The 9,257-nt window shown below is 40.5% G+C and overlaps 1 long non-coding RNA gene across 1 annotated transcript; it reads right to left on the bottom strand.

Annotated features, from left to right (window-relative positions):
- Positions 1-5,553: 5,553 nt before the first annotated feature.
- On the bottom strand, positions 5,554-8,433 carry LOC306668297. Its single transcript, XR_013765841.1, has 3 exons — positions 8,272-8,433; positions 7,677-7,834; positions 5,554-6,506 (listed from the first exon to the last, which is right to left on the bottom strand). It is a non-coding gene; the product is annotated as an uncharacterized lncRNA (long non-coding RNA).
- Between the last annotated feature and the right edge of the window lie 824 nt (positions 8,434-9,257).

Raw genomic sequence — 9,257 nt, 5'->3', positions numbered from 1 at the left:
TTATTTACTAGGACAGGAACCTTCTGCTGTAGGCTAGCAGATTTCTCTTGACCTCTCTGTGACTTTGCCATGTGGTGCTCCATTCTTCACAACTAACTCCTAGTTGCCCCAGTGTCACTGTGGCCTGCTGCCAGGCCTCTCCCTTGACCTATGACATTGCAGCTCCCATGGATATGGTGATAATCTCCCCTCTGTGCCTCAAGGCTCCCCTTGGGAGCCTTAGGACAAAGTCACCCTCGGACAAAGTCATTCTTTGAATAAAAATACCACTCCCAAAATATGCAGAAAAGGGGGATAAGAAATTGCAGCTTATTTTCAGTCTTCACAAGATAACCATATTTGGATTGCACAAAGTTAACTACTTTTGTCTATTTCCAAAATTGATGAATAAATGGGTGAGAGAGGGTTGCTAATAATATAACCCACAGTTAGTCAAGCACAGGCTTCCTGAACAAGCTGCATTTAGAACAGCACAAATGGAGGCAGTAGTGAGAACTGTCTACTACCAAATTTGTCAAAGCAATTCATAGGTATTTAAACTTGAGTATGTTTTTGTTACAGTTTGAGGTAATTGGCCTATTTTAAATAACTGGCAACACACATTTACTGTACCTTTCTCCTTCCTTTCTCCCACCACTGCTAAATCTTGATGTGCTCACAGCTCCAAGGTTCCAGCAACAAAGCAGTTTGCAATTATGCATTACCTTTGACCTAGTCCCAGGAGCTGACCAAAGATTTGCTATTTGGAGTAGAAATTTTGTGCTAGCAGCAAGGAATGGGGCCCAGATATGTTTCTGATTGAGGCTCAGTTCAAGGACAGGTGAGAAGTTTGTCAACCCATGAGGGAGGCACAAAGAGTAGAGCAGAGTGGCTGAGAATTCATTTGATGCATACTCCTTCTTGGCCAACACCTGCTAGCTTTTTTCCTGGATCCTTTTAGCCTCAGTTTCTTTAGCTGTAAAATGGGGATAGGCCTATCCCACATTGTTGCACAGACATAACAAAGTAGGTAAAGTACCTTATGTTGCTCCTGGCACACAGTAACAGACAAAAAAATGATTGGCAATGATTATTAGTGGTATTATTAACAGCCCTAAATACAAATACATTTGTCTTGCCATCAACCAAATGTGCAGTTGTAGCAATCTTGGACTGGCCATGGGAAGTGACTAGGATACCATCCTGCTCAGTGTCACTCTCTGGAAAATGGCTTTATGCCATTTGTTAAGAGGGCCAGTGACGATGCTAGCAGAACTTGAGAAAGATCAGCTCTGGCTTTCTGACCTCTGGCATACCAGTCAAATATCCTTATCTGTAAATGAGGGGATTGAATCAGTGACAATCTGGGACCTTGGTTTTCTGGAAGAAGGCTGCCACATTGAATCCTGGGAGTGCTCTTGGTGAGGCAGACATTATTAATGCACACGGAGAGCTGCTCTGTCCTGGGCACATGGAGAAATATACTTTCCATAGAGGTCTTCCTTTTGCATTTGGGCAGGTCATGTGATCAGTTCTAGACTTTGGTCTCAAAGCAAAAGTAACATGTCTCTTCTGGGCACAAACTTTTTTTTTCTGATTTGAAACCCTTCACTTTCTCCCTTTCCCCCATGCATCAAAAAAGGAGGCTCTTTGTTGCAGTTGTTATTACTCTAAGATATTGATGTCCATTATGGCCTAGATCACAAGTCACTTAGACCCACAATAGATGAGACATGTTTTTGTTTTGTTAGCTTTTGAAATATTCAACCTCAACTTCTTTTTGTTTAACATGAATTTACTAATATGATCTACCTCATATGATCCTAATAAGGGCTTATAACAAGGTTTGTCACATAGTGAGTATTCAGTAAGCATTTTATCATCATTATTATTCTCCTTTGCACCTATAATTCTATTGTACTATATTAATTAGATCTTTTCCTGAACTATCCCCTCCTGTAGAAGTGCTTAGCTGGAACTACTGTCTGCTCTGGACTATGTGTACCCAACTGTTATGGTTTGGATTCGAGATGTTCCCTGAAAAGCTCATGTTAGGTAATGCAGAAATGTTCACAGGTGAAATGTTTAGATATGAGTTGTGACCTCATCAGTGGATGCATCCATTTGATGGATTAATAATTTGAATGAACTATGGGTGGTGACTATGGGTGGATGTGGCTGGAGGAAGTCAGTCACTGGTGGCATTCCCTTGGAGATTATACCTTGTCCATAGCTCCTAATGCACTGGCTCCCCAGCTGCCATGAGCTCAGTCACTTTCCTCCTCCTCACACTTCCACCATAATGTTCTGCCTCACTCGAGCCTAGAACAATTGAGTCAGCTGATCATTGACTGAACCTCTGAAATTGTGAGCCCAAACTAAACTTTTCCTCCTTTAAGTTGTTCTTTTTAGGCATTTTTTGTCACAATGGCAGAAAGCTGACTAAAGCACCAAATTTATATGTAGACGCCATAACCCTGGGATGGTTATTCTAGATTGACATTTTGATTAGATTAAGAGGCTTCTGGGTGTATGGATGAGGGTGTTTCTAGGAATGATTGGCATGTGGGACAGAAAGTATGCTGAAGGCAGCATACTTCAGTAGGTTGGGGGCTTGGATGGAAGAATGGAAGAATGAGGAAGCTGGTGCAGACACAAACTAGATTCTCCTGGAGCAGGTGCTTCAGTTGCTGCATGATAGCCTGAGGACACTGGACTCCAGCTCCTTAAGTCTTCAAAGCTGACCATCAACTCTCCAGGGAGTTTTCAGGCCTTTAGTCCCAAATTGGGTCTGCATCATTTGTTCTTCTTCTGACGCTCCAACTTCTTAGACTGAGCAACTACTGGTTCCTCCAGCACTCCAGCCTGCAGATTGCCACTTTGGGACTATCCAGCTTCTGATCCTTTAAGCCAATGTAAGAAATTCCCTTTTTATAAGTATAACTATATAACTGTACCTGTGTGTGTGTGTGTGTGTGTGTGTGTGTGTGTGTGTGTGTGGTGATATATAGACAGGGTCCTCATGATAAGATTAGTGCACTTATAAGAAGAGATCAGATCTCCCCGCATCCCTTTTTCTTTATGTATCATGTGAGGACACAAAGAGAAGGCAGCCATTTGTAAGCAAGGAAGAAAATTCTCAATAGAACCAAATCAGCCCAAACATGATCTTTGACTTGCCATCTTCCAGAATTGTGAGAAAATAAATTTCCTGTTGCTTACGCAGCCCAGACTGTTACTTGTTACACCTGAGCAGAGTCCTGCACTGCCCCTTTGGTATGCCCTCACAGTACTCACAACGCTTCACACTAGCAACAATTCAAATTGTGCTCTTATTTTTTAATGTTCTCTAACAAATTTTGAGCAACTTCAGGGCAAGGACTATACATTTTTCTCTCTGAACACTCCCATATTTATATAAGTAAGAGAATATTCCATAGATATTCCCCAAACAAATGAAGAATGCACTGTGCCGCTTTCTTTCAGCATAACACAACAGTACCCCTGGATGTGCAGTATGGCACACAACCCAGACTGAACTGGAATCTGCCCTCCTTGAGTTTTTCTCAAGATCAATGGCTGCTACTCTTTTGTTACTCTGGGAGTAAGTGAAATATTTGAAATGATTTCCGAGTATCACTTTATTCTTGACATGGAGTGATTAACTTATATAAACAAAACAAGTGTAATGTATGTTTGATCCTTTAAATATCTGGTAGTTGCATGGTGAGTCTGCTTATGAAGGCAAAGAAGTGGAAAACAAAGGTAGCACGTGGTAAGTCAGCACAGGTGGCTTACATCACAGTGAGGTTCCTGATTACTTATAGCTGCTGATTTCTAGCAGATTATCGATTGTTGGTTACAGATGAAAAGTAATAGCTGTTGATTCCTGGCAGTACCTGTCTCTATTTCATAGTGGCAGCCGTGCAGACTGCCTGAGTTCACATCTTGTCTCTGCTATTTCCTGGCTGTGTGACTTACAGCAGGCTATTTAACCTTTCTGTGCTTTCATTTCCTTATCTATAAAATGAGACTAACAATATAGTAGCACTGCTTTCAATGACTATTATGAGAATTAAATGAATTAATACTGTAAAGTGCTTATTCCAGTGCCTGGAACATAATAACTGCTATATATGTATTTGTTGGACATGCTTGAGAATTTTTATTTAACTTTCTGCATCTCTATTTCCTTAGACACAAAGTAAACACAATACCAGTTGCAAATTCTCAAGATTGTTCTGAGGTTTAAATGAGTTAATTGTATTGCAAGACTCCTACTACAGAGTTTTGCACAAAGCAGACATTCAATAATATGGTTCTCCTTTCCCCTTCAGACTGGAAAACTCTTCGTGTTGATGCATTGGAATTGATCTGAACTCCATCCCTATCTATTATTCTCCATTTCTGCATGCTTCAGTAATTCTCTATGGCCCTCCCCATCACAATCCCACTGGACTATAACATCCAGAGGCCAGTACTGTGAATTGTTCAGCTCTGCTGTGTGCACACCCATTGTACATATCAGTTGGCACATGGTATATTCTCAGTACATAGCTGTTAAACAAATAAACGATTATTCAACCCTTCACTTCAATGCACTTTGTCCACTAAGTAGTAGCTTTGGATACTTCAAGACAGATTCAACAAAATGGACAACTCATGATCCCAACCATTTTTCTCTTTCTGTGTAAAAATTCCATCTATATAAAAATCACTGAGCAGGGCTGCAGCAAGCTGTCACTTCATGTAGACATGTGCAAGCACAAAGCCCCGTGTGATGGGCAGAGCTCTTGAGTTGTGCCTTGTTGCAGTCTGTCAAATGGAATATGTTAGGAAAGGAAGCCTTCACCCACAACTTTAAAGTTACAAGTGGGTATTTTGCAGATAGAAAAATAAGGGATTTGAGAGGCATGTACTTAAAAAACAAAGAAACAAATCTTTGCTTTCAAAGTTTTAACTCAAGATAGGTCTGATCTTAGTCCCGAAACACTGTAACAAAAGAAACTTCAGGATGTTTCTTATCGTTCAGATCCTCTTCCATTATTTCTATTGTCCTGGGCAATAAATTTCAGTATTTGATCAAATAATGGCAGATTCCATGCTATCCCATTCAGGTATCCCCAGTTTATCTATAATGATTTTCCTCTTGTCAGCTCATTTCTTAAACCTTTGCTGAATCTGGTTTCAGTGGTACTATAAACAATCATCATTGCATTGTAAAACTGGAAACTCTCCACTAAAATAGTGTTTTGATCTGGGTTGCCATAGTAATAAGTGTATGCTCCCCTCTTTGGAGGCCTTGTTATATGAAGTATCTGTGATTTGCTCAGAATGGCCCCAGTTCATCTGTCAAAATGGGTTTTTCCTTTTTTAAAATAATGATCTAGAAAATCCCACGGCGGCCACAAATATTTTACAGCCATAACGAGGAGCATTGGAGTAGTCAAGCTTTATAAATCTATGCCATTATTACATTAGAATAAATCACGTTTCTTAGGTATATTACATAGGCCTGTGTAAGCCTAATTTTAGATCTGCTGTTCAACAAGGGTGCGGTTGTTTATAATAAAAAGAGAATTATTAAGTGCGACTTCAAAAATGCATCATATGTCAGTTCATGTAGAGAGACCCTGGAGCAAAAAAATGGAAATTACTTCTTATTTCTATCAAAATACTGCAAATAGCTATTCAGGTTCAAACTTAGTTACAATTAGAATGTGATGAGCAATGATATTTTACAACAGCATGAAATTGTACATTCCATTCACGTTTTGGTTCAAGTTATTCATTGGTAGGAGGGGAAAAATGAGAAATCCTGCAAATTTGTCAGTGTCACCACAAAAAAATAATGATGGTATATTATTTAAAATAAAAATGTTCCAGTCAGTTACTGTAATTTGATACAAGAACTATGATATCTTTTCCTGCAGGAACGAGAGTAAACAAACACTATATCAACAAACCAGCAATAGAATACACAAAAAGGTGTAAGATCATTTTTCATCTAAGACAAATGGTTAAGTTGGTTACTTTCTGTAAGTCACTACCAGCTACAGGATTGTTTTATATAATTCACGGCTGGCTACTGCCTCATAATATCTGATGTGGGAATATTAACAACATCAGTGGGCAAAAGAACAGGAAGAATCCATCTGTATTCAATGAATTCTAATTAAAAAGTAATTACTGCACAATGAGGTCGCTGCCAACTTTATTCCCTCTTCCCGACCACAAACCACACACATAGAGCATTAGTCTTCTGCAATTTGTATCCTGCTAAAGAACCAGGAAGGCAGGCAGCAGCCAGACACACATTTCCTTGCATTTTTCAGGTGACTTAGTTTTAAACAACTGCGGCCCCAAAAGACATTCAGGGGCAAGAGGTGGTGCACATCTTCTGTTATAATTGACCTGGGCTTTGAGATTTCTCTGTCATGATGTATCCCAGAATGTTGCATGATGGGAAGACCCTTGTTATTCCTCCACCAGCCGAGCCAAACGGACAAGATCAAGTAGGCCTGGGACTTGGGAAAAAAGGGAAGAAATATTGACAGATAAGTAACCACTCCAGGAAATGACAGACAGCTGGAACAGTGTCGGTCCTCTCAGGATTCAGAGGTAATCCTTTAACCTCGTGCTCAAACTCTGTAATCTTTCAATGAGATGGAAGAGAAGGAGGAAAAAAGCAAATTGCTTAATCAAAGCCCTTAATGTGTGACCAGGATTAGTGAGTAAGTCAGAATGACAACCTGCAGGTATAAAAAGGCTTCATAAAATGGACTCAGTACTAATGAAGTCGTATCCGCAGGGCCGAAAAGAAGGAAGAAGTGAGCTGGCACTTCAGTTGGCACAGGTGCCTTTCTGTACAAGAAAACAGGCGTTCAAATTGTTCTCCCGACCACCAGGAATTTTCCTTTAGCTGCCAAGAGGTAGGACCACAGCCGGCATTCTTCCTGGTTGGCAAAGTTCCCATTTCACCCACATTCTGTGAAATTGTGTTCATCTAATAGACAACATAACAGGTGTCATTTGGGTTTCTGTCTCAAGAAGAAGAATAGACTCTGGCATAAGTCATTTGCTGCTGAGGGCACTAAAAGATGTCAGGGTTCTTCTCCAGAAAGGAAGTGCTAACAGACTAAAATGGTTCTTGTCAATTCACATTAAAAATGGAAAATAATAGCACACTCGATTTATACAGCACTCTTTGAGGCAGTCATTCATGTTATACTGAGTTTTTGTGTTAACCTTGAGAAATGGGGGACATGTGCATCAGTTGCCCCATCTGCAACAGGGCGTTCTGAAGTCTTGATGGAACATCCATTATTGCCATGGTCACTGTTATGTATCCAGATCATTCCTATTGAAAGCCATATTTTTCAGAAACTTCATCTATCTTTCTCCCAAGACATTATTAACCTCCCAAGAAATAAACAATCACAAGTGCTTCATGGCATTTGTAGCAGGTTGGCCCTAGTTGAGCCCATGGAAAAATAAGTGTATGGTGTCTACAGTTGTCTCCCACTGCCTTTCCTCTAGTTTAGTATCAATTATCAATTGCTATATAAACAATTTCCCCCAAAACTTTGCAATAAAGACAATAAAATTTTATTGTCCTGCAGCTTCTGAGTGTTATGAATCTGAGACTAGCCTACTGAAGTGGTTCTGCTTCAGGGTCTCTTATATGGCTCAATCACCTGAAAGTTTGATGGGGGACGGAAGATCACTTCCCGGAAGGTTCACTCATGTACGTGTTGACCAGAGTCTTCAGTTCTTCGATGGCTGCTAGCTGGAAGCCTTAGTTCCTCATCACATGATCCTCTCCGCAAGCTCAGGACATGGCAGCTTGTTTTTCCTGGAGCAAATGATATAAGAAAAGGAGAGTAGGACAGAGCCCAATATGGAGATGGTAGTATCTTCTATAATCTAATATTGACTGAACATACCATCTCTTCCACTGTCCATGCTTAGTCCTACAGACCAACTCCCATACAATATGGGAGATGAATACGCAAGAACGTGAGTACCAGGAGGCAGGATTCGTTGGAGTCCACCTTGGGCTAGCTACCATTGTACTACTATAAATGCCTGAGGCCTTTGGTTATTTTGGAATAGTGTTGAAGCACTGGTTGTTATGAGATATAAAGATGTCTAAATGTATGTGGGGGAGTGTTTTGCTGGGTTCCAAAAGAGCACTAGGATGTTTACTGTCAGTCAGGTCAAAGAATTATATTTTACTTCTTAGGAAAACAGAGTGAGTAGGCCAAAGTGGAAGAACACTGAAAAACTTACAGCACCAACTGTCACTTCTGATCCCACATGATAAGGGGTTGCTCAGAGAGACTTTCATCCCCTTTAGGAGGAGACTGTGGAGAAATAATGCCTGGCATTGTGCCTGATGTATCCAGCAGGGGTCAGGGAAGCAAGGTTCTCCCAGAGGCCTCTGGTGGAGAGACACTCTTCAAAAGGTCTACAAAGAGGACAGAGTTAGAAGACCATGAACAAACATTCCTGATCATACATGGGACTCTCCCAGGGAGAACAAATACCTAGAATGCCAAATCCTGCTATTGTGCAATAGACACAATGAAGCTCATTAGCAATGTTATGCATCCTCATTTGAATTTTCAGACTGGTGAGTTTCCACTATATAATTCTAGATCTTAGGACACACTCTAGTGAGGCTAAGGTAATTAAAGTAATACAGCTGTTGTCCCATCAGACTACCAAGGGAGAGTGTATGCAAGGAACAACCTAGTTGATATCCTGGAGTTGCTGAGCCTGTTTTTAAGTGCATGCCTCTCATTTTGTCTCTGCCTCTCAGCTTTAGAACCCCTTGTGTATCTCCCTTACTTTTTTCCTGCTCTGCCCCATGGTCTGCAGACTTCTGAGCTCTTGCTTCCTGTTTACTTTCCAGAATTTGACTCAGCTTTCTCCTTTCAGGTATATGTCTCTTCAGACAAACATCCCTGGAGCAGATCTGTCTGTAAGCTGAACTAATAGATCCCTGATGGAAGAATCACATCCCATTCTTCTCTGAACCTTCAATACCTAGCATAGCATCTGACAGGTAGAAGGCCCTTAGTAAGTGTTTGGGTTGAATTGAATTATTGCTCTAGTCCTAACTTGTCACAGACCTCTTTCAACACCAAAGCACAATCTCAACTTTGGGAATCTTTTTACTAATGTACTAACTGTGAATAGCAAAAAAGTCATTCGTTTTCAGTTATTCGATTTGAACACTCGGATGGTATACTATATGCTTGTTTTGCTGCATG

This window comes from Sciurus vulgaris (genome assembly GCF_902686455.1).
Source record: "Sciurus vulgaris genome assembly, chromosome: 1".
NCBI classification, from domain to species: Eukaryota; Metazoa; Chordata; class Mammalia; order Rodentia; family Sciuridae; genus Sciurus; species Sciurus vulgaris.
Note: the sequence above shows the minus strand (reverse complement) of the source record. Positions and strands in the feature narration are given on the sequence as shown.